Raw genomic sequence first — 27202 nt, forward strand, 5'->3', positions numbered from 1 at the left:
ATTCAGCATTCAACATTCAACATTGAACATTGAAACTTGTACATCAGGATATACGCGAGTCTACATGCGGCTTCTCATTGTTTTGTTTCTCTTACTAATTATGACAGTAATACATGACACTGTGTAACGTTATATGTAACCTAGCTGTTATTGCAATTGTGCTTCTCTTCTTCAATACAATCAATACAATCCATTGTCAATGATAGTTTATTATTTAAATTATTAAAAACTCAATCAATGACGCAAGAAACAGCCTTGAAATTTTATGAAACTGCTGCAATGGAACTCATTATTTTTTTTAATAACAAATAATTTACCGTTTATTACGATCTTAATTGTGGGAAATTCAATTTACGATTCACGATTTTTTAATTATTTTTAATGACTCGTTATTGTTAATTTTTATTTTTACCTCAAGATATGGTAAGAAAAATAATGCACACAATTTATATAAATATTGTTAAGTAAATAAGTAAATAAATAAATAACTAAAGGACTTATTTACTGAATTGTCGACAGTTGAATAAACTCTGGTTTCACTGTTAAGTAATCGCGTTTTGAAAAGTGTAAGCTTCTCGTGCTCAAGCTCTCTTGTATAAGGATTACAACCAGATCTTTCAACCAGTATTTATATATATATATATATATATATATATATATATATATATATATATATATATATAAAGATAGTGATGTAAGTATATAGCAAACGGCAGCGAAAAAGATGTGGCTTCTTAAAGAAATAAAATAAGAAAAGCTCGAAAGACATCACCCCTGATGTATCTTTTTGACGAAACCCCGAGCTCTGGGAGAAAAGGGCAGGAGAAAGGACCGAAATAAAAAATAAAATAAAAGGAGAATATGACTGTATAGGTAACAGTTGAGCTTGTACAACGAAAAAAGTGATGAGGGGTCTCAGGGCTCTTGAATGCTTACTGAATGGAAAGAGCTTCATTATCGCGAGTCAGGGCAATTCGTGAGTTCAAATCTTTAGTGAAGGATGCCACCGAGTACCAGACAACACTACTTCTTATTAACACCCCTTATTGTAAACTATTGCTAGAAAAGGGTCGATGACTCGATAAAAAATTATTTCTCTATCCAATCATCAGTTTTTTTATTTTTGTCAAAAGCTTTTTTTACTTTCTAAATATAACTCAGGACTAGACTAATTGTGGGCATGCACAAGTCGAGTGTAGATTTTTGTTTAATCATCACAATGCTCAGCAGAATAATTATTGGAATTGTTTTTTTAGCTGTTTTGCAGCTCGAAATATCGCCTCTGCGACCAAGTACAATATTGATCCAGGCTACCGCGACTTGGCTCGTGCTATGGACACACTCGAATCTCGTTGCCAACTGCAATATCTTCGAAATCCAGTGGAGAATGCACCACCAGCACCAGCATCAGCACTAGCACTAGTCCCAGTACCAATACCAGAACCAGTAACAGCAGCACAAGTAGTAGGAGCCACGTTGTCGCCAGTCGTGCGACATACTCCACTCCGTCATTCTTTAAATGAAATATAAAACTGTGCTTTGGCTGGTGTCTTGCTCTCCATTATTTTTATTACCATTATTGTTATTGTAAAATTTACTTTTTTTGTAAATGAAATATTTAACCAGTTATTCACTCCACTGCCTTGGTAATTAATGTGCCGTACGCAACTACATTGCATTCACAGAATTTCTCGATATTTCACGTTAAATTACCAGCCAACAAATAGCTCCCGCTGACTCAACATTTATACTTTTATTTTTCATTTTACGTTTTTTTACACGACTATAGTTGTGTATTTAATGGATTTACTGGGATATTAAAGCTCCAGTCTTTGGGAAATACTTTCACGAGCTAACCACTACAACTCGGAACGTGATAACACGTTAATATATTTTTCTGTTTTACGTCATACTTGTACCTGTTCTTGTGAGAACAATCGCTGCAAACAGTCTGCAGTTTCCGGATAAGAATTATTATCAGGGCTTCCTTCCACAAACTGAGAGCTTTTGCGAGCGGTCTTACAGCCGAAAGGCTGTAAATATTTTTGTTGCGGTTGCGTTAAAATAATGCGAGTACACAGGCGTAAGCGCAGGTATAGATGTGGATATGGATGAAAATGTATGTAGTGAAGAGTATTATTATTATTATGATGATGACAATGTGGATAGATGTAAAGGTGTTGGAGGATGTAAGAAACGGGTAAAATGCCAAGCACAACAACCTGAAAGCTATGGGATTTATGAAGCTTGTATAAAAGCACTCCGGATATCTTGTAGACGATGAAAAGGTAAAGAATATTATCGAGGTGTCGTAAACAACTCCGGCAGATATCTTTGTTGGTGCAGACTAATACTCGACAGCTGAACTTACACCCTACGATTTAATGTTACCAAGTCCCCGGAGGGCAGCATACATATATATATATATATATACACACGCCAACTTTATTCTCCAATAGTATTATGAGAAGGGAGAATCGTATTTCAATGGCACACAATATAATACTGAGTATACTTTAGTCCACTCCACTAGATAGATATATTGGCTTATTTAATTTAATGATAAGAGTATTTAATTTCCTGATTTTTAATTGCAGTACGCAATTGATTTATAGATTAAGAAAAATAGCAATACCGGAAAATATTCATGGAAAAGGATCTGAAAATCTATGATTGTTTTCTTCATTTCATTTCATTGTTAGCAACAGTAAATATTTATTTCATTTGTTTAAAATATTAATTTATTTAATGCCGTAAGATCGACAGCGGAGTCGAAGTTAATATTTGCTACTTGCTACTTGCTACTCATGCGGTTTCCAAAATAGTCATCGCTTTTGAATGAAGAAAAAAGCTTTAGGGGGAGGGGAGATTTTTGTGCATTTGAATACAGCGATTCTTCTTTTTTAACTTCTCACTATGAAAATCGGTGTCTACTCTCTAAAAATGAATCAGTGAAATTCACTTCGAATTTTTGAATATTTACTGGGAACCAGCTATAAGTAGGGGAGGGTGGGGCAGAGCGGCCCCCCTGAAATTTTGATCAAAAAAAATTTTTTTTTTTTCGACTAATTACTATAAATCCGATATGTTTGCGCATTTTTACCCCTACGCATGACATTTGGGGCAAAATGAACAAGCCCAAAATTTTGAAAAAGTGATTTTTTCATATTTTTATCGCCAAATTAAAAAAAAATCATTTTTTGGAGGGGGGCCGCTCTGCCCCACAAAAAAATTTTTTTTTTTTCAGAACTTTGGCAAAATGTACATAAATTTGTTCGAAATAGGACAAAAGTAAAGTGATCTGATGGTTGAAAGCTACAAAAAGTAATAATTGGTTTAGGGGGGCCGCTCTGCCCCACCCTCTCCTATACCACTGGTTGAATTAGTTGTATACTTATAACTGGAGAAATAGTGACTATCTACTGATTCGCAGTTATTTTCACTAATTCATTTTTAGAGGGTAACAGTTTCTTGAGCTCGACGAGAGAAAAATTTTTTCCTTCACTTTTATGTGCTAGTGTTCTTGCAGAAGACTTTTCTGATACCAAAATTTTCTATGGAAATTTTTGGCCTGTGCACAAACTTTTTACAGACATCAAATGAAGTGTAGATAAATTTGTTTGTTGACTTGGAAATTATTTAACATCATTTTGCAATGTCAAATAATTGTTTGATGTCACGATATTTTTTACTCGCGAATCATTTACTACACCTATCAGTTTAATAAATACCTTATATTTATCACCGAGTCTGTGAGTCGATTCAGCTCGAATCTCGTGTAACGTAAACAATTTTTCTTGTACCTTACCACCGAGGTAGCTTGCAAGCTTTTCCACGTTAACCACAACCATTCACACGCCGTTCCCTCCTATACACTTTTTCGGAGTCGATTTATACTCGCGATGCCGCTGACGCGGGCTAGACATTTCACTTTTTTTTCTCTCCATCAACTCCTTTACAAAAATTACAATATTTATTTTTGTGACTTCCTCACATTCTTGCATCTATACAACTTTTTATATTCCGCAATCGGGCCACAAATTATTCTAACAAATCATCAGCATTTTCAAAAATAGATTTTATAAATTTTAATAAAACACTTCTATTCAATTTTAACTCAAACCCGGAACTTGCCGACATATTTAATTCATAGATATGATTAATATGAATTATCAATATTTATACATAAAATATCTGCGAGCTGAGTTTGAAAACGTGGACTGTAAATTTTTTATCACCGACAAAAAAAAATCTCCGTAGTTTATCTGAATAGAAACAAAATATTTATCCGCCACGTAAATATCCAAACACAAGTGCAGATGAAAAAAGCCAATTCATGAAACTTATGGAAGAAACTGGATTCTACGGCATCAGCTACATCTTCGACACACAAACACAGCTTTATATTACGTCCAATGAACGTGACTGTACCTCCAGATGACTATACACACACATCCACACGAAAAAGTATTACCCCCCGGGACGTGTTAGCTTCGCACGTGATATCTTCAACCTGACAGCCTTTAAAGGACGATCCGAGGTCCAGGACACTTTAAACTTGCCTCTGGTAAATCTTACCGGCGGTAACAATCTCAGCTTTCAATTCACAGTTACTCTATTCAACTCATTCACCCAATACACGTAATTTCTATCGATTTTTCCGGTATCACTATCGAGATTATATTTTAAAAACCTTAAAAAATATTTAATTTTGATAAAAAATTTACGAATCACGGAGTCAATGCCAAGCGAACTTTTTATTTATTTAATCGTCGTAATTTATTTCTGTCCTTCACAAAAAAATTACGAGAAATAAAAATTATCAAGAATTAAACACTGATAAAAAAGTTGACTTGATTCAAGAGCGAAAATCTTGAACCAAGAACACCATTTTGAAGAAAATGATTTTCTTGAGTCAAAAGAAAAAATTCTTGAACGAAGAGAAATTTATTTGAACCAAGAATAATTTCTTGGCTCAAGAAGTTTTTCTCTTAACTCAAGAAAATCATTTTCTTCAAAATGGTATTCTTGGTTCAAGATTTTTTCTCTTGAATCAAGTCAATTTTTTTATCAGTGAAATAAAATTTACATTCCCTCAAAAATTACTCCGAAAAAAAACTTGAAAAATTAAAAAAAAATACAATTGCTTCTGAAAGGAGTTGTATTTTAATTTACAGATTTACGCTCGTTACTTTGCTTTGATAATTAAATCGTAATTAAATTTAACAGACGAGTTAATTTACCCAGTCAACTTAACCGTCAAATAATTTATTTAGTCGCGTTATCATTACACTAATTAATATTAAAAGGTAAATATTTAAGCAGAAAAGTAAATACGTCCGTAAATAACGATTAGAGAGCAAGGACACGTGGACATTCAGTGTCTATTACTTTGGTCCACGGATGTTAAAGTCAAAGGTAAAGTAAACCAGCTCTGACGTCCGTAAAGTTTATCCCACATATATAGCAAGACTGTAACCGTCAACCAGATCACTTTTCATTCAACCTCAGACCGTAACTAAACCACCCCGGGATGTAAGTTTACTTGCAGGTGGTGGCGTCCATCGGCCAGCTTCTTGTCTACGATAATAATTATCTTCAATTCCATCTCGGTACAGCATAAAGATTTCGTGCAACATAAAATACGATAGGTTTTCAGTGCTGCGTATCCAAGAAAGCAGTTTCATGTTGCTCGGAAAATATTGCTTCAGAATTTATGTCTTTATTTTACGGCTATTTAAGTCGATTGGAGTATCATAGAAAAGTCACGTATACTTCTGTACTTTACGACTTTATTTTTTTATTTAATCTTCTGTGTAAGACTTAATAGAGACACGCGAACGTGATTTTTCTCCATTGCCACGGGTTAAACTTTAATTGCGGATTAATTTGATTGTTTTTCTGGAGCTAAGTCGGCGGTTTTTATAACGGGACAATAGATTTACTTAAGTAAAATGGAGCTAGTACACAAGCTTAAGTACAATAAAAAAATTCAATGGGATTTAAAATATTTTTTTACTCTTGTTCATTTAGCTCTCGGCGTCTTTTTGTGGTGTAAATATTTGAATGGATAATTTTCAGCGGTATGTTTACAGAGGATCATGTCTCAATTTAGTTTGTGGCATGATTTAGATAAATGAGAGGAAAGGTACGGAGTGGATGAGGCGTCCAAAAGAAGAATAACCGATGGAGAATAGAGGATGGAGGTAACATACACTCTACTCGTGTACAGTTTGTATGGGAGCCAATGAGCTTGCCAGCTCGCGGCCAGTCATAAACTCGCCTAATTGAGAATTATATCTTTTTTACCACTCAAGCATGTTCTCTGCAGTAAAAATAAGGTCGGCTACAAGCTTAATGACGTTGTGAATTTTTCACCCCTATTTTAAATCACAATTTTTATTTAAATATATGCAGACATCTCTATAAAAAAAAAAAATGTCTAAGTCGATCCTATCCCGGTGTTAAGGTTATCGGTGTTAAATTTAACCCCGAAAACGGTGTTAAAAAAAAAGTAGTTCTATTTTTCAAGTATCAGAAGTCGAATTGTATTTAAAAAACAAAAAAAATATTTTTATTGTTTCAAGAATTAATGATAAGACGGATTTACTAATTATCGATTGTAAATGTTCATAAAAGAGATTTCAAAAATACAAAGGAAGTAATTTTAATGAAATTATTTTGAGTAATTTATTAAAAATAAATTAATAAAATTCAGGCCTTGAAAAGTTTTCTCATTATACTTTTTAGTATAATCGGATAGTAGTAAAAATAAAAAAAATAAAATTTAAAAAATAAATTCTATAAGTCGTCTTGAGAAAGTTTATAAAATAGCCAGTGAGAGCAGTACCAATTAAGTGTTTTGGCTCGAATCTCAGACAAAGTTGATGCAATTAAATGCCCAAGTAATTAAGCTGGAACGGGGCTTATTAAAAGCAATGCGCCGTCTTTTTCGCGGAGCCTCATTATTATTTTTTTTTTTCAAATATTTTAAATTGTGATTATCGACGCGGAAGAAAAATCCTGGCCAAAATTAAGGCGTCCGTTGGATGATTAGAGGCCTTGGGGGTATCAGACAAGCCTTCCGGAAAAACCCTATGGCAATGTAGTGAATTTTGTAATTAAAGTGATCGAAATAAATATTTTTTAAAATTTTAAATTTTATGGCGGGAAGTTAAAAAAATCAAATTCAAAAGAAAACAGAGTAAAATCAGAGAAAATATACGAGGGTTAACTTAATGAGTATCCAAAACACAACTTTTCCATCCCCGAATAGAAGCTAGCCTGAAGAAAAAGCAAAGAAACTAAGGAAAAAGTACCTCAAACAATCTCGACTCTCACTCGGTACGCGCATTGTGTTTATAAATAGTCAAGATGTAAGCAGCATAACAATGACGACAGGTACAAGTGGGTAAAAGATGAGAGAATGAAAGAAAAAAATGAAAAAAAATTATAAGCAAATGAAGTAACCTTAACTTTACGTTCGTCAAAGACAAATGAGCCATGTCTCTGACAAGTATTTTAGAAAAAAATCTTTTAGCATGTGCTTTTTTTTATAAAACTTAATTTTTTATTGTAGCACGTCTTTATGACACGAGTAATGCGATATCTTTTGAGAAAAAAAAAAAGTCATACACTGAATAGTAACTAGAAAGGAACTACGGTAAGTTGAGACTCTGTAACTAACAAGAGTTTTACTTTTTCATCTCTACAAGTTCCTGAGGAGGATGTCCTAGGTTTATTACATTTTCAAAAGTTTTATGTCCCTTAATCTGGACATTTCCCTTGAGGCCCGTTTCGCTTCGGTGACACTCTTGATAAATTTTATGACAAGTTCGAAGCTAAGACAATTACGAGTCTCGGCCTCAATAGTCTTGCTCTAGTCTACGCTTTTTCACAAACACATGATTTTTCATAATTTTTACCCGCTTTTATCATTCATCTCGACTTCGTCATTTATTCAAAGTGCATTAATAAATATTAAAAACCCTCGATCTATATATATATGAAACTATGCAGAAGCGGAATATATGTAAGCTCTTGAGGTCGCTTACAAAGATTAAAAACATCGATTTTAATGAGAGTGAACGCACCTCACTCTGCTCTATCGAGTAATTTTAAAAAATCCGTCAAGTAAAAATAAATTATTCGCATTCGAGAGATCAAATTTGCATCGCCTTATTGTTTACATCAGACAAATGAAATTAAAACAAACAAATTCATATATTTTCTATCGATCGAAAAATCCATAACTCGATTTTAAAAAAACTGTTAAATAAATTGCATAAAATCAACGGAGCATAAAATAAATGCATCCAAAGTTTAAAACACAAGAATCACGATAGTGGATGGGCGGAGAAGCGAAGTTTGTTGAATCAATAATAGTAAGGAATGGAAAGTGGAAGAAACAGACGGTTTTGTTTGTGTTACACATCTGGAGAATACTAAAGTTTATGTAGGTATATAGATATATATTGGTTTATTTAGCGCTGTATTAGAGTTATGTCTCGTTTATTTGCCTGGACGAACGTTTCCGCATTGCTAAATAAGCGGCTCTCGATGGATTTTGCGGTTTTCGCAAAGGCAACTTGAGGCTGAGGTTCACTATAACCGAGGGATGTGGTAATATCTAGCCTTTGTCTAAACCCCGACACTCCAACCCTTAACACATGTATATAAATATATATGTATATATATATGAACAAGAATAGGCGGAAGCATTTCCAGTAATTTATTGGTTATTGACTTATTAAATCATACACACGGCGTTCGGGTTTCGGGTAGATCGGAGGCTTTTGCGATAGATAACCGGATAACGTTGATTATATATGTATAATGTATACATAATATATATACATGCATACACCCACACAATATATTTTAGTATGAGCGTGTACTGCGGCGGGACGTAAAAATTATTAGTGCTTTTGTTGTGTCAGATAAAATTGACCTCAAGAGAATTCGACCACGGAACATTAAGGTTTACCTATTTCGAAACCCGAAGTTTAAACCACCTACATAATATTACGTAATGTGCTTTAGCATTCGCTTACACGAGATTCCACAATTCTCGTGTACCCTATCTACTCTACTCTATTTATAAAAATTCCAATAAGTGGTTTGATAAAACTTTTCCTAGCAATAAAAATCTAGGTTATTCTGTGTTCGTCTACTGCAAACCGCGTTATCGTTTAATTAAAAAATTCCTATTGATTATTTTAATTACCATACTAAATTACTTATATTTGTAAAATGTTGCAAGTAAATTATATTAAATATTTTTGAACCCGCGAAATCGATAAAAAATAATTACTCAAAAATTTTAATTACCGAAAAATGTATTTAGTTATTTTTACCAATAGCTTTTTAAATAAAATTTTTGATTTAAATTATAAAATAAATACTCGAATATCCGACGAGTGGTCTTGTAAATATTTTTCATTAAATAAAACTCCTTTTTAATTTTTAATAAAATAACTGTGGCATGAACCCCTCGATTATATTACGTAATTTTAAATGAATAAAAAATCAGAGCCTCGATTTAACGAATCCGCTCATCGCTCGTGATCATGATAAAAAATCCTTCAATTAAAATATCCGTAATTGAATAAATACCCCGATGGAGGTCACTGCTGTAAATTAATGAAAATAGCAGGGAATTAGTAATTAGTGTATTGTTTGTGTCTATCATAGCAAAGTACGTTAGTCGATGATTGCGTTGAACCTGACAGAGGCTACTCGCATGCCTGCCGCTGTCCAAAGTGCCTCTTGGAGGGTTGGAATGTCAGAGGGTCAGACACGTGTGCCATGCACACAGACAACCCTAATAAAGTTGTTATTGGGTTACGTACTAACTGTCAACGTCGAGCAACTCTTTCACCTACGGCTTCTAATGTTAAGTGATAAACACGCGAGTGCTTTTATATATATGTGTACATATTAGTATACATAATGTCACATATTTTTAACCTTTTATGCTTAGTAATTCATTTACACGTCTGCGTAAACATTCATTTTATGCCCAACACACTCGTAATAAATTATAAAACTTATGATGATACATTATTTTTTTAATGACCATCTTATTATTCATGCATTGACGTTTTAATGATATCATTATATTACGCTGTTTTAAAACTCTTCGGCTCTTATATTAAGTATAGTTATACATTGAAAATTCATTGGATAATATGACTTGAATATGAATGTAATGTGAGTTTCCGTAAATGTAAAATCTATAAATGTATGCATATATGCATGCATATATATATGTGACGATCGAATATCTTCAATGTACAATGAATGAGTCACGTTCATGAAGTAATTCAAACTCTATAGCTCCCACGAGGCTTCCCCGAGTACGAAATCGAGTTCGATCTGATTGTAAACAAAAAAACTTCTTTCCAATTGTTTTGTTTAATACAATCGATATTTTTTATTAAAAATATATATATAGACGAATATACATATGAACCTTGAAGTTTTAAAACGAAATGTCATGCATTTGGATCTAAAGACACGAAATTTTGACAGATTACCGAAGTCCATTTCTAGCTTCGACCAAGAATTTGATGTCCAAGTTCAGGGCCATCGATTTTCCATTCGATTTAGAAAAGCTGGCAATGGAAACATGATAAAATATGCATTTTACAAAAAAAAACGGCACATAACACTAAAAATAGAATATTCAGTATCCTTTGGAATACTCACACCGCATTACGAAGGCTTGAAAAACACCCGATTCCGGAAGTTGATCCGGAACAGATATGAGAAGCGTGTTGGAACGTTTTGAGAGCTCTTTTTTGTCATCTATATTTATTAAAATAAACAGAAATTAACTGTACAAAGAGTTATAAAAAATAATAAAAGTATTTTATTCCATCAAATATCTAATTAAAAATTTTTTTTTCAATTAATAAGTTTTACATTTTAAGTATGAATTATTACCGTTTGAAAATTTATTAAGTTTACTTTCTCACAATGTAATATTTGATGAAAATTATCAAAGTATCATTCAAGTAGTTTTAAAACTTACAGTTTTTCTCAGCAAGTTTTACGTTAAAATTTTTAAAACTTGTTACTCAAAATAACGATATTGCCACTATAAACTGTAAATTTTATATTTTCAGTTAGTAATATTTGTGTTTATTCTTTTCAATAATCTAGTATAAATAGTGATAGATCCCACTACGAAATCCTTCCAACGATGGAATATAACACTTCTGAAATAAGTTTCTTACCAGGGACACTACAACTGGTGGGCGCGATCTCGTGGCGAGCATCGAACTACTCCCACTGCTGCTGCCTAACACTGGTGACTTTCCCTTTCTCTATATCGATCTTTTCTTCCAAGAAATTTTTTCTCTTGGCTTAAGCAACTTTTGTTATCTTAAAATGTAGTTTTACTATTTTTACATTTTAAATAATAAAAGTTCTCGATTGCTAAGGCATTGATGATATTTGATATAGAAATTTTAAAAATCACAGTGTGAGATGTAATAGTTCCATTTTCTACATCAAGGTTCATAATTGAATACCCGCACTGTAAATCTTCTCGAACCACTCAAAAAATTTTCTTATTTGATACTTTAATTTTTACACAACGGCTAAACTGTAATTTTTACAGTTTTAAAAAGGAATAAATGATTTTTAAAGAAAAGAACTTTAAATTTTGTTGTGTTCGATTTACATTTCCAAACTGTAAATATTACTGCTTAATTTGCAACAAATTTTTTACAGGATAAAATTAAAAAATTACAGTATGCATTTTAACTTTTGTAATTTTTAATATGACGAGCTTGTTTTTACATTTTATTCTGTAACTATTCTAGTTTTATTTTTTCCGTGTAATTTTGACGCAGATCAACGAAATCGCGAGAAAAAAAAACGACAGTTGAAACGTGAGAAAAATTACATGACTCAATCTATATTGTGATGATGGTATGGATATTCCATGATAGGGTATAAAAATGAATGAGCCAATAGCGTAAATTTAAGTGCGAGGACAAGTTAAATCCATTATTTATTCTGTGTCCCATCTTAATCTTTTCGTCCTTTTCTTTTCCTTCTTTCGTAATTTTATATATCTATATACTAGTAAAGGATCTGCTGTGACAATAACTGCCCGTTCAATCGAGACGGATAGATATTCACGGTACAATCCTGACAGAACAAAAATATATATATATATAAAACAAAGGTCGCTCGTCAGTGACAGAGTTTGGACCATTTTCGCTGGGCGAGCCCTTGAATATCGAGAGAACCGACTGCCAGAGAAGCAAAAGATAAAAAAAAACGACATTCTGAATACATTATGCATCTCCAACTAAGCTCCTGCCCAGCAAACAGAGTCACAATTGTCCAGCACGTGCAGGGCTCAACTCTAAAAATAACTGTCGACAATCGAAAAGAAAACGAGATAACTTTTTATCATTTTTCTCGTGCAAACATTAACTCTGTTTACTCGGTTATATTTTCATTAATCCGCAATAATGGATCCGACGTTTAATTGATCAATTTACATTAATGTATTCGTATCCAGACATTGAATAGTACACGCGTAAATTAATGTGTAGAGTCAGCCAAATTGATTCACACATAGTGTGTTAACCGCCGACTAGCGATTGCCGATAATTCATCGGGTCTATATACGACAAAATTTCATCACCGATTGACCGCAGACCCAATCGCGAAATAAAATATTAACGCGTATTCAAAAGTCCTCTATTCTCCGCACTACAAAGGGCCGAGTTAAGTTAAATATTTATGTGGGAGTGAAAAATCATTATGATTATTAATTTCCATCATGGTTTTATAAATATTTGCAACCGGCATCGGTCAAAATAATTTTAAAAGTCAACAATTGAATGTAACATATACATATATATATAAATATGTGTAGATATTTATTCAGTTTGACATGATGAGCACGATTCATATCCCGCAGTTGAATTTTTTAATATCCGTGAGTGCATATGCCGAGTGCTGACGGACTCGCCGACGCCGCTCTTGCTCTGATGCATTCTCGATGTTATAACGGATATTGAAGACCCGGAATATGATGCACTGGCCAGCTCGAACGAGAGATCCATTGCATGAGTTAACGACCGGGAAATATTATTATTTTTATGTCCAATTCCACCAGACTGTAGCGATTTTAGTTTCTTGTAATAGCTCAATCAGCAAATCTCTATTCCAACAACATACAACACGTCCATAGTAATAAATCTATCGCTAATAACGCGGTAATTATTCCGGTACATCAAGATCAACGTCTACTTTCATGCCTCCAACATATCGATATCAATATCAATATAGAAAATTGTGTAGAAACAAAGTTATTAAAAGGGTGGATGTGATATATGTATTAGCTTTCTCGGTTTCTCGATTGATCAAACGTTTCCACGGATGCATAGTCAATCACAATTGACAATGTTATTATCTTGATAGAATATAAATAAATTTACAGAAGGTAATTTCCAATCATACTGGGACGGATAAATAAAATGAAATAAAATATGATGGAAATAGTAATCGATTATATGTAGGCCACACAATAGAAAATTAAGCGAGAGCGTGACGCGATCATGACTCAGGTACTGGATTTTTCTCGACCGCGGGCAGGTAGGAAACAAAATAATGTACAAATTGTTTTAAATTATAAAATTGTTAAAGTGGCATGTCGGGTATGATTACGAGCTACGGAACATTGGATTAGATATAATAGAGGAGCTGGAGTTGTTACTGAAAATAAATAGTTTTTCATGCTACGCCACTGGATGGGATATTGATCGAGGGGTCGTAGGCCCTTATACTCTCGTTTTATTTCACTCTCTTTTACTCCGGCTGTCTTTCTCTGGCGCCAGCCTATCGCGCTCTGTACCTTCACACATAACAGGCCTTCACTTATTCACAAATACATATATATGTACATATATAGCTAACCGCAGAACTTGCCAGCGAAACCCTCCAAGGGGTTTACAACTCACGCTCTCTCTAATTCCTCTCTAATTTCACGCAACGCCGGAAACTCCTGCGACACTAAATGATCCATTGCTATTAAATATAATAATATCTGGCTCAACTGCGATAAGTCATGACTTACATTTCTACGAGGGTCTCTTTCAATTCATCTTTTTTTTATACCCACGTAAATTATTTAAAATTGATTGTTAATGTCTGGTGATTTTTTTTATTTATAAACCACGGTTCAAACTTACTCAGCAACGGACAAAAATATGTATATGTATAGATTATTTTTTTTATTCGATCCGAATTTCAATCAAAATAAATTTTTTTTATAATTTTACAGGTGAGATAAAAATTTTGTACACAGAAAGAAAGCGTTTCTTGGTGCAAGAAAATTTTGCTTGTCCCAAAAAAATGTTTAGTTGCCTCAAAAAATTTTTCATACTATAAATTGAAAACCAAAAAATTCTTGAAGTGAGAAAAAAATTTTTTCTCGTCGCAAGAAATTTTTTTTTTCGCGTATTCAAAATTCAAACAAAAAATTTTGATTCGAATTTAAAAAATCCGCGGATTATTTGAAAACTGACAAATCAAAATTTTTCAAACTATGTATTTGATTCGAACATTATTTGCACACCTCAATTATATATAGGGGAAGGGGGGGGGGGGGCAAAACGGGACAGGCCGGCAAAATGGGATACCCTCAAAATTTTTTTTTCTCGAAAAACTTTCGAAAATGGTCAAAAATGACATCTAGTATCATTTTACACTATTAAAAGCTAAAAAAAAACATTTTTATATTTTTTGTGAAAAGTATAATATTGGCGCCAATTTCAAATTTTGAAAAGAAATAACAAGGAAAAACTTCTTTAAAAATATGTTGAGAGTAAATTTTATTACTTACATCAATTTAGAAAGAAATTATTACATCAATTTTATTCACTTAAAAAAAAAAAAAAAAAAATTACTTTTTTTTGGGGTATCCCATTTTGTCCGCAGAAAATAAAAATTTTTTTTCTGATGGCAGTCTAAAATTCGTTATATTTATTTCAAATAGAATCAAAATGAAGCCAATTTACGATATGTATGTCCCTAAAAACTAAATTTTTCGTTAAGTATCCCGTTTTGCCCCCCCCCCCCCCTACTCCTATATATAAAAAAGAATTAATTGCTGCATGATGATTTAATGTAAAGAAAGGTAATTAAATTTATAGATTATAGATTGATAAATTTATATATAAAAAAATTGAACTATGAAATAGTAGACACTGAGCGATTATCAGTTACTATGAAGAACCGGTATTGCCGGGATATGACCACTTAGAGACATTGTGATTTCATTGCGGCCGGAAATAAATCGATATCCGTCATCGCTTGAATTCTGTCAGCACGCAATCTCACGTATTTCAGTTTCATTATGCGGTTATATTTTTTTATTCATCTTAAATCGTTATTCAAACAACTCACTTTTATCTATTTATTATTTCTATTATAAGACTTGCTGGCAGATTGATCGGCATCAATGGATGCTTTATTAATAACTGATAAATTATTTATCCCAGACACGCGAAGAAAGTTTATGATTATTTTTATTGATGAGCAAAGTAATAATAGGAAGCAATTCCGTCTCATTAAGATAATTTAGAGAAAGTTAATATATATATTTTCTATTAATATTAATTCGTGATATCGTTCTATTAAGGATTAATGGATTTTAATCTGATTAACGATAGTGTGATTACTTGCGCGAAAATATATTAAGAGTTAATTTGAATTTTAATTAATAATTAATTTTTTTAAATGTATGTTGAATTTTTTATCGCGAATTATTTTATTATATAAATTTTAAATGACTGTTTAATTGAATTTCATATTCAGTTTCGGTATGAATATGAATAAATTTATATTTATTTTATGGATTTACAAATAATGTAATTTAATATGCAAATATTGACACAAAAATTACCCTTTGTAATGTGTACTTTCAATTCATTTGTATTAAAACATAATTTTAATATCCACGGGGTGAAAAAAAAGTTGAAGAGAGGAAGAGAAAGAGAGGATTGATTGAAATATTCATGTGATCGATTGAAAATTATTAATCCCTTTGAGCGGAATCCACTAGGCTCGTTTGTATAAAATTGAATGCTGAAATGCCGCTCAAATGTATGGCGATGGTGAATGAAAATAACTTTCCTCGGTATAATAACGTTGGAGATAAAAAAAAAGCCAGTCCGAGTACTAGCAAGCCTGTAATATTTTAAATATGATTGAAAATTCAATGATATAATCTGACAGAGCGCTCATTTACGAAAAAAATAAAACTTAAAAAGCTTAAGTTGAAAAGTGCTGAGAGCCAAAGCTGATTATTAAGCAGAGTATCAATCGGCTGCCTTAAAAAGTTTACTTTTTATTATTATTATTATTTTTTTTTTCTTTTTGTTTTTTAATGCCGCTGATACCTTTTGACTGATGCGCACTAATCAAGTGCGGGTAAGATCAAAGCGAGCGAAGTGATTGGACCGACAAGTAAAGCTTGGACCTTTATCCAGGAAACGTTAACGGGAAATTTGGATTCATGATATCATCCGTGTGTTCGTTTAGAGTTTCGACGCACTTTGATAACTTCTGTAACTTCAGTCAAAATTTATCTCTTGATTTTTATGAACATATAAGCAAATGTCATTAATTTTATGTCAACACATAAAACTTTAGAAAAGATCCGGGCAAAATGCGATATTCTTAAATTTTTTTTCATTGATAATTAAAAATTTACCGTAATAAGAATTCAAAAATTAATTTTTCTTACACGTCCAATTTTACCCCAGCCGCTACACAGAAAAAAAGAATTTCTTGGCGCAAGAAATTTTTTGTGTTATAAATTGAAAACAAAATTTTTCTTAAGACAAGAAAAAATTTCTTGGTTCAGAAAATTTTTTCTTGCTCTAAAAGAATTTATTCTTGCTCCAAGAAATTTTAAGTTTTCAATTTATAATTCAAAAAATTTCTTGAGGCAAGTAAAAATTTTTCCGGGACAAATCAAAATTTCTCTCACTAAGAAATCCTTTTTTTCTGTATAATATTTAAAATTTCTCCTGTTGTAAAAAATGATAATTTTTAATCAACTGACAAGATGATAAAATAAATTATACTGAATAAATAAAATAACATTTGATTAATAGTACGATGATAAATATAATTTAGTTTTTTCCACTCGATGATAGTACGAGTGATGCGCAAACTCGATTATCCCGAACAGAATTCGCAATATTGTGATAGTCACGCGAGACTCGATCAGCTTGATGATATAAAAGTAAAAAAAATACTGTGCGAGAAAAAAGTATATGAGAAAATTGAGAGAGAGTAAGTGCAAAAGAGGGAGACGATTTAACTAGAGACATGAAATGTCCAAACGTTGGATCTACCGGGCGTTATATTATTCCATTATCGTTGGCGCTGTACCGATAAAGTGCCCAATCAAAAGCATCTGTGCGAGATTGTATAAATCGGATGATGGCTGTTGATGATCGCCACGGTATAACGTCATGGTAAAAGAATATATGACGATTGAAATTCAATCACGTAAATTATATTCCGGCAATCCAATTTATTAAATTCAACATTTATCATCTATATGTTCTTTGACAAATATTTCGCGTCTGAATGAAACCTATTTTTTTATTCATTTTTTTTTTTTTTTAAACTCCGTTGTTGAGTAATTGAAAAATATGTGATTCTAACGGGAGTATGTAAATAAAATAAAAATATTCAAACTTTTCTTGAAATTCTTCCGTATATATTCAAGATCATTATGCATACTTTGTTTTCGAGGACTTTGCGGGTTGTTAGAATAAGGCATGACAAGAAAAACGTTGACTATAAGGAAGAAAAAAATACTTTACATTGTTTTCAACCGAGTTGGGACAAAACAACCGAATTCAAAATAAAAAATATAGAAAATGGAATTTTTTATTATATTTTTCTTTGACACAACTCGGGAACTATCAAACCTATTGATTCAAAAATTCATTGAAACCTAGACAGTGGCTAATTTCTCATTTAAATCGACCAATTAGAGTCAGTGAAATCATCAATTCATACACTGTACAAAATTGAAAGTGAATTCGAAGTGATTACGGATTTTATTTAAATCCAAATTGACTCCGTGTCTCGGAATTCCGGAGTTTGAAAAAAAATCACTCGGCATACCGAGTAAATGGGGAGTTTATTTTTTCAGCGGAGTGATTTGGATTTTATATAAATCTGCATTCACTCCGATTCGGAGTTTTAATATTAAATTAAACTCCTCTTGAGTGAATTTCACATTTTTTAATTTCGCATTTACTCCGGATTAACTCCGCATTCACTCCGCTAATTTATTACAGTGTACGTGCGTACTTATGCACAAAATGTCAAAAAACTCTAAAGACAGCGCAATAAACGGTTTCTTATCAGTCGAAAAATTTGTTATTCCTAAGCTTTCTCGAGACCATAATTCTTAACACATCAAAGAAATGGCTTCCACAATACCTACAAAGTTGACTACAAACGTAATGTACCCGCAATTGAATTTATTCCGTCACAAAAATCGTCAACTCGGTGATCCCTTTGAGGCACAAAGGGACCCGGGAAAATAACCAATTGGGCAAATTCAAAGTGAAAAAAGTACACACTGAAAATAAAACGAAAAAAAAAGTATTTCGAAAGTTGAATACAATAATTTTTATATGAAAATACCAGAATACACTCGACTAACCCGGGACTTTATAAATATGCATCAACAAAAATTCTATTCGTGCGATATTTAGATACATTGTAATGGCACGCGGAATGTGCGCAGCGGAAAAATAATATATGGAAATAAAATAAATAGCGAGTAAGTGATATTCGTTTGACATTTTATGAAATTCCACGTACGGTAACGAGAATATCGATGTTACATTACATCCAGGAGGAGTTATCGTTCCGGAGCAATCGATCTCGTTGAATTGACAGTATGAACAAAAAGTGAGCTATATATATGTCTAATATAATAATGAAAGTGTGGGTTGAGTAGGTAGGCATGCTGTGAATACAATTGTACAATTTAACAGTATGTACTATACAATAAAAACGGTTTCTTTTCATTTGCGCGACATCCACGTTTTTCCGCAGTATGTGAATAAAATAGTAAAAGGCTAGCTTTTTTTCGAGATCTCCGACGAGTATTATCGACCTAGAGAAGAGCAGAAGAGTAGAACCTTGGCATTGAAGTCGGTGATGCTCGAGGGCGGAATCGCGTATTTTATTTTACTTTTTATTCAACTTCTCTACCTTTTCTGCTGCCAGAGTATCTCTTTTTTATTTCCGTCTCCTGCATATACATACATATATATGTATATATACTATTCATTCCAATCTCGTGGACGTTTTTTTCCCTTCTTTTGCCGAGTCTATTGTCGGACTAGACGCTTTGAAACAACTTTTCACTCTAGAGTCCATTTGTACTCACCTAACTCGTACTATGCGTCGTCGGTGTATTCGCGGTGCAGCGGGTTCTGCTCCCGGGTGTATAAATACGGGCTTGAAACAACCCTCCTTCATTCAGTATGTACTCCTCCATCAGAACCGCCTCCATAGTCCAATCATCCTTCTCCACCTGCTGCTGTCGCGCGTCCCTTCTTCTAGGGTTTCAGTTCTGAATCACAGGATAGTTTCAATATTAGTCGTCTAGTTTGATATTAATCCAGACAAAGCCACAAATAATAAATAATAATAAATGACCAATGAATATGTAATCTAGTCTGTTGACTTCGAAAAAAGCTTGACATGGTGTCTGATATTGCACGCCTCGGAAGCGAAGCGGAGAGGTTGTGCTTTATAACCGACCTGTCAAGGTCACACGATTTCCACTCATTAAAGTGCATATATTTTTTTTCTATTACTCTTACACATTATGAAAAACACATCAATATAAAGCTGAAACACTAATAAATAATCCTGATACTTTTTTTAATTTGTCTAATATGTATTAATATAAAAAATAGTTCATTAAAAAAAATTTATCGTGGACGTCCATTAGTCTGTGGTTAAAAAAAACGGCGTGGTACGGATATCTCGAGAACGACTTGACGAAACTACTTAATTTTTTTTTCAAAATTTTCAGAAATAAGCAAAGAAGGTTCCTTTCGAAAATCACTACTGTAGGCCTTCTCGTTTTTTTAAAAATAAATCATTACGGTTAAAACCGGCTATCTTACATGTAAACAAACACACACTGCCGCCATTTTTTATTAGGAATGTTCTCCTTATTTTTTTTTTTTTACTTTTATTACCGTATATTTACCATGGAAATTTCTATGGGAAAAGAGCGGGATATTCAATTTTATTCGAAATTTAACTTTAAAAAAAAAAACATAACATGAGCGTTCGAGGCGTGCACTTTTGGATTTTCCAAATTTTTTTTTTTTATAAATTATTTAGACCCGGGAATTTAATTTTCAATGTCACGTAGCACGAGGTCCTTGTTAGTCTCCAGGCAAAGTTCAGTTCAGTTTTATTTTATTTGAGTTATTTGTCAAACTTTGTACTGTAGTCCACTCTATTGTGTCGCGACTACTGAGTGCAAATGACATATTTTTACCAGAAATTCTGGCCGGTAAAATTTTTTCACCGGGCAGCTGGCCAACCTACGGGTTAAACTTTTTTTCGTCTCAGTAAAAAATTACCCTCAAGATAATTTAATAAAAAGTATAACAGATAAAGAGTTAAAAATTAAGAATAAAGATTAAGAGAAAAAGATCCTGAAGGTAGTGAGTGGGCTTTGATATCGTAAGGGAACGTTTAATTTGTCTTAATAAAAGTGACAAGATGAATTCGCGGATATATAACCTTTTTCTCCTACACGCGAGAGAATCTATCTTGATCCAAAGCACGGAGTTGCGATATTTCTCGCGACCTCGTTGTTACTAATTGCCTCGTTAGTCTGCGGAACTCTCGCTCTTATATTTCTTTTCGTCTTTTCCTTCTTCGTTTAATTTTTACCAGACGAAATAATGAGGATAAGATAATCCTATTTATTTGCTATGTGATTTATCATCTGTCATGCCGAGTTAACTTCATTGGTGACACTGATGTCGAAAAAATATCAGCTATCTCTTTTAAAAACGCATTAAGCTGGACTGTTTTTATTTTATTTTTATTTGATATAAAAAATAACGAGTCGATTAGCGGCGATCTGATGAAAACGAGCCCAGTTAACTCTAAAGAGCGGACCTACGGTTCAGCGATGATGATCGGGAGAAAGTATCGAGAGGTTGAATGATAAAAATAAAATTAACGGTGTCCTTATGTAACGGATGAATAAGCTCGAGCTGCTTATTACATATTTAATGCCTATATAACTATATAATAGACATCTGGCTTCGTGCATCTTTAAACCGCGCCTCTGTATGCTCAATAATGTATTATACATATAAGCGACTCTCAAGTCATCCACATTGACGGCTCATGATACTTAACATTTGCATAACTCGTAAAAAGGTAGGTCAGTAATGATCTCAAAATACCAGCTCGTTAACTTGCACTAAACAGCTATTGTAGGGTCACGACGCCTTCAGCTCAAGAAATCAACAATTCTATTGCGTTTTTCCTCTTATATATATATAATATGTACATGTGTACATGTAGTGTAGAGACATTGAATTCCTAAGAGGAATTCCTACCGCTGTAGATAATAAAACCGTGTAATGGTCAAGGTGCAATCGAGTAAAGTGGTTCTTTAGTGTTTTATAAAAATAATATTGTTACGGGACATGAACAAACTGTTTAAATAATTTTATTATTATGATGTAAATAAATAGTTTTTTTTACAGTACACTGTAAAAAGAGCGGTGTTAAAAATGGACTCATTTTAACTCCGCCCGTTGTAAAAATGAAATTACATCGGTGTAGGAGGAGTAATTCGCCGGTGTTAAAATAACCGGTGTTAAAACGGGGTAACCGGTGTAAAAGTGGAGTAAAACCGGTGTAAAGGCGGGATAGTCGGTGTAAAAGCGGGGTAAACTGCGTCTGAAGGGTAAAGTAAAATATTTTAACACCGTTAATAAATATCTACACCGGTGGCGGCGTTATTTTAACACCGGTATAGAATATTTACACCGGTGGCGGCGTTATTTTCACACCGCTTTTGAGGGTAAATTTAACACCGATAATTTTAACACCTACACCGCTTGGACACACCGGTGATTTTTTACAGTGTAAGTAAAGGAGACAAAAGGGGTTCGCTTGAATTTTTTATTAAATAAAAAAGGGAATGAAAAATTTTTGGTAAAATATTTTTCATTGACAAATTTAATTTTTTTTATGGATGACCATTATGCATTTTCTTTTTTTTTTTTGTTAATTTTGTTTAAGGAGCAGTAAAAGAGAGAAAATATCCCTGATTAAACAACTGAATTTGATCGAATTAAACAGAATTAAATTTTTAATTCTATTTAATTCATTTGAATTCTGTTAATTCGGTACCCAGCTTAAAAATGTATTCTGTCTAATTCGGCAGGAAAACCCGAATTTTTCCAAATTAAAACGAATTTAAATAATTCTTCTCGGTTTAATTCTGATTAATTCGAAAATAATTCTTCAATTTCTGGTACTGAATCCGAATTAAAACGAATTTGAAATTTTTAAATCGGTTTTATTCTTTATAATTCAAATTCAAATTTTCAATTCAATTGAATTCTGTTTTGCAGAATTTGACAGAATATAACAGAATTAAAATTTTTAATTCGCTCGAATTCAGTTGTTTAAACAGGGATTGTTTTTATATATTTATCTGACTGTTGATAAAAATCAGTGCTTAGTAGAGAAGTAAAATTAAAGCTATGTGGGTAATTTTGTCTTGAATATCTGTAAGGTTTATCCCTTATATTCAAAACAATAGACAGTGAAATTACAAACTTGATTATTCAAGACACAACTGGCATGGTTATATTAACAGTGTAGTAACTACCATACATTAAAACTTTCTCGAGAGCACCAAACATGTATGGATGTATATATTTATATGTATATATATATATAAGGTACATAAAGTGTGAAATGAGTAACTCTGGTTATGTGAATAAGAATCAGAAGGGCGAATGACGAGAGACACAAGGGAAAAGCGATAACCGAATGAAGACTACACTCGCTATTGTCGTCTCATAGAGGTCGTTTGACAAAATACTAAATCTTCGGCTTATCCTATTGCTGGAGAAAAATAAATAAAATTTTAAAAAAGTTTTTATTCGCGGAAAAATTCATTTTTTAAGCGGAATAATTTACTAGAGGCATCGATAAATAATTTGATGGCAACGCCATTCCTATTTAAGCCTGAAATTAATAATCTTGTGCTGGTTGTTTGTTAAATCTCGAGCTAAATAATTATTTTTTACTTTCCACACATCGGAATATTTTAAAAAAATGCACACGACGGCGGATCATCAGACAAACAACAAGGGTTGAGTTTTCCGGGCAAGCTACACTGTTAGAAGTATTTGTTTGAGCCAAATAAATATTTGTTAATAGTTAATAAATGATTTATTAAATGAGATTTATTTGGGCCAAATAAGCCATTTCTTAATAGTTAATAAATGGCTTATTTGAATAGAAAGAAATGACACGTGATGTTAATTAAGTAAGGTTATGACAAATAATTTATAGGACTGTTTAATTTTATTTTTTTAAAGAAAATAATGCACACAATTAATGTTAATTGAAGATAAAAATTATTATACAAAAGATATAAAAAAAATGAAATATTATAATAAATTTTTACTAACAATCACACTCATTCCATTCAAAGTTATAACCTGAACTTCATGTGTCATTTCTTTCTATTCAAATAAGCCATTTATTAACTATTAAGAAATGGCTTATTTGGCTCAAATAAATCTCATTTAATAAATCATTTATTAACTATTAATAAATCTTATTTGGCTCAAATAAATACTTCTAACAGTGTACTTTTCCCTGGGACTATACTTGATCACGCGCAAGGGTGCATCAAATCTCCGTGGAAAATACCAGCGGCTTTTATTTAAAATGTAAAAAAAATTATTTTTGCGAAAAAACACCGAAAATTTCCACGTTACCACTCGTAAGAAAATATTTATAGGAAAAATATCACTTTCTATAGGGGAGGGTGGGGCAGAGCGGCCCCCCTAAGCCAATTATTATTTTTTGTGGCTTTGAACCATAAGATCACTTTACTTTTGTCCTATTTCGAACAAATTTATGGACATTATGCCAAAATTCTGAAAAAAAAAATTTTTTTTTTCGTTTTTTTTTTTTTTTTTTAAATTGTTTTTATCATTAAGAATGTATTTCTTTCTCTTGACAACTATTTTTGGTTTTATATTACTCGAAAAAAAATTTTTAAGGTGTAATAAATCGTTCACTCTCGATTACCTTAATTACTAATTGTTATTTAATGAAAAAAAAAATCAATTTTATAGTTTTACTTTATTTGACTAAAAAAAAAAATTTAATTTTTATAAATTTTTAGTGACCAAATTTGCCTCTTACATAGAGAAACGGCCGAAAAATATGAAAAAATAATTTTTTCGGAAGTTTCGGCTGGACCATTTTGCCCCAGGTGTTATGCGTAGAGCTAGAAATGTGGAATTATACTATTTTTTTTTAATTTGACGATAAAAAAATTTGGAAAATCCAAAAGTGCGCAACTCATAATGCTCATTTATTATGAAATAATAAAATAATCATAAAAAAATGGCGGGAAGCACGAATAAATTTAAATTGTATAAAAGTTTCTTTCCTTAAATTTTTTTTTTTTTTTTTTTTTTTTTTTTTAAATTATATTAGTATTTTTTATATAATTACGAAAGAACCTACTCAATATATCTCGATTAATAACAAAAGCAAAAAAAATATATGTAAATAAAAAAAAATTGAACAGAAACAATTCAGGCTTACCAATTAGCAAAAAAAAAAACAGCTACGCTAAGATGGTAATTCGCAAGCGCCCCTGGTGGGATACATGTACGTCTAATGTATAGGTATAGATATATCGGCATCCATGTTAATTTTACATCGATATATATAGATATAGTTATACAGCCTTTTTATTCTTTTATTAATTGTAATTGAACGACACTGAATTACCTAGCCAGTAGCAATAGGGGATCTACAAATCTTTCAAAGAATTAAAAAAAAAAAAATTTGATTCAATTACTGCATTTTTTCGTAAGTTATTGTGTCTACGGGTTTCATACTTGACGGACTGGAAATTTTTTCAGACTATTTTGTTGTTTTTTCCTTTTTTAGTAAATTAAATAAATTTTTGAAAAGTATGGAACTAATCTCTATTAAATTATCTTCAAAATAGTATGCAACATATCTCAATTCCGTAAACTAACAAGGGTATAATAATTGAAATAGTTGCCGAAGTGAGGCGAATTAAATTTTTCGATCATAAAGCACATCCCAGATGCTTCGCATCATGAGTCGTACAATAGCTAATTTTCGAAAAAAATCAGAATCAAAAGACGAAGTGAAACGGCAAGACCTGAATTATTTCTATCTTCCGGGGCATTTTGATTGATTCTGACGAATCTAGGGACTGCTCAACTAAAGTACTTTCACGATCGTGTTCCTCGGAAAATTTCCGATGGGAAACTAGTGTCAAACTGCTAATTTTCGAAAAAAATCAGAATCAAAAGACGAACTGAAACGGCAAGACCTGAATTATTTCTATCTTTCGGGGCTTTTTGATTGATTCTGACGAATCTAGCGACTGCTCAGCTAAAGTACTTTCACGATCGTGTTCCTCGGGAAATTTCCGATGGGAAACTAGTGTCAAACTGCTAATTTCCGAAAAAAATCAGAATCAAAAGACGAACTGAAACGGCAAGACCTGAATTATTTCTATCTTTCGGGGCTTTTTGATTGATTCTGACGAATCTAGCGACTGCTCAGCTAAAGTACTTTCACGATCGTGTTCCTCGGGAAATTTCCGATGGGAATCTAGTGTTAAATAGCTAATTCTCGGAAAAAATCAGAATCAAAAGACGAAGTGAAACGGCAAGACCTGAATTATTTCAATCTTCCGGGGCTTTTTGATTGATTCTGACGAATCTAGCGACTGCTCAGCTAAAGTACTTTCACGATCGTGTTCCTCGGGAAATTTCCGATGGGAAACTAGTGTCAAACTGCTAATTTCCGAAAAAAATCAGAATCAAAAGACGAACTGAAACGGCAAGACCTGAATTATTTCTATCTTTCGGGGCTTTTTGATTGATTCTGACGAATCTAGCGACTGCTCAGCTAAAGTACTTTCACGATCGTGTTCCTCGGGAAATTTCCGATGGGAAACTAGTGTCAAACTGCTAATTTTCGAAAAAAATCAGAATCAAAAGACGAACTGAAACGGCAAGACCTGAATTATTTCTATCTTTCGGGGCTTTTTGATTGATTCTGACGAATCTAGCGACTGCTCAGCTAAAGTACTTTCACGATCGTGTTCCTCGGGAAATTTCCGATGGGAAACTAGTGTCAAACTGCTAATTTCCGAAAAAAATCAGAATCAAAAGACGAACTGAAACGGCAAGACCTGAATTATTTCTATCTTTCGGGGCTTTTTGATTGATTCTGACGAATCTAGCGACTGCTCAGCTAAAGTACTTTCACGATCGTGTTCCTCGGGAAATTTCCGATGGGAATCTAGTGTTAAATAGCTAATTCTCGGAAAAAATCAGAATCAAAAGACGAAGTGAAACGGCAAGACCTGAATTATTTCAATCTTCCGGGGCTTTTTGATTGATTCTGACGAATCTAGCGACTGCTCAGCTAAAGTACTTTCACGATCGTGTTCCTCGGGAAATTTCCGATGGGAATCTAGTGTCAAATAACTAATTTTCGGAAAAAATCAGAATTAAAAGACGAAGTGAAACGGCAAGACCTGAATTATTTCTATCTTTCGGGGCTTTTTGATTGATTCTGACGAATCTAGCGACTGCTCAGCTAAAGTATTTTCACGATCGTGTTCCTCGGGAAATTTCCGATGGGAAACTAGTGTCAAATAGCTAATTTTAAAAAAAAATCAGAATCAAAAAATGGAGTGAAACGGCAAGACCTGAATTATTTCTATCTTTCGGGGCTTTTTGATTGATTCTGACGAATCTAGGGACTGCTTCACTAAACTTCTTTAACGATCGTGTTCCTCGGGAAATTTACGGTGGGAAACTAGTGTAAAACT

At 32.7% G+C, this 27202-nt stretch overlaps 1 protein-coding gene across 1 annotated transcript in view; it reads right to left on the reverse strand.

Moving 5' to 3' along the window:
- Nucleotides 1–27202, reverse strand: part of LOC130663997 (ankyrin repeat domain-containing protein 50-like) — a 141698-nt gene that overhangs the window by 103524 nt on the left and 10972 nt on the right. Inside the window, exon 2 of the mRNA XM_057463615.1 lies at nt 19460–19645. The gene's annotated coding sequence lies outside the window, so the exon portion shown is untranslated. The remainder of the gene's footprint in view (nt 1–19459; nt 19646–27202) is intronic.

The sequence above is a fragment of the Microplitis mediator genome, chromosome 2, assembly GCF_029852145.1.
Source record: "Microplitis mediator isolate UGA2020A chromosome 2, iyMicMedi2.1, whole genome shotgun sequence".
In the NCBI taxonomy this organism is placed as follows: Eukaryota; Metazoa; Arthropoda; class Insecta; order Hymenoptera; family Braconidae; genus Microplitis; species Microplitis mediator.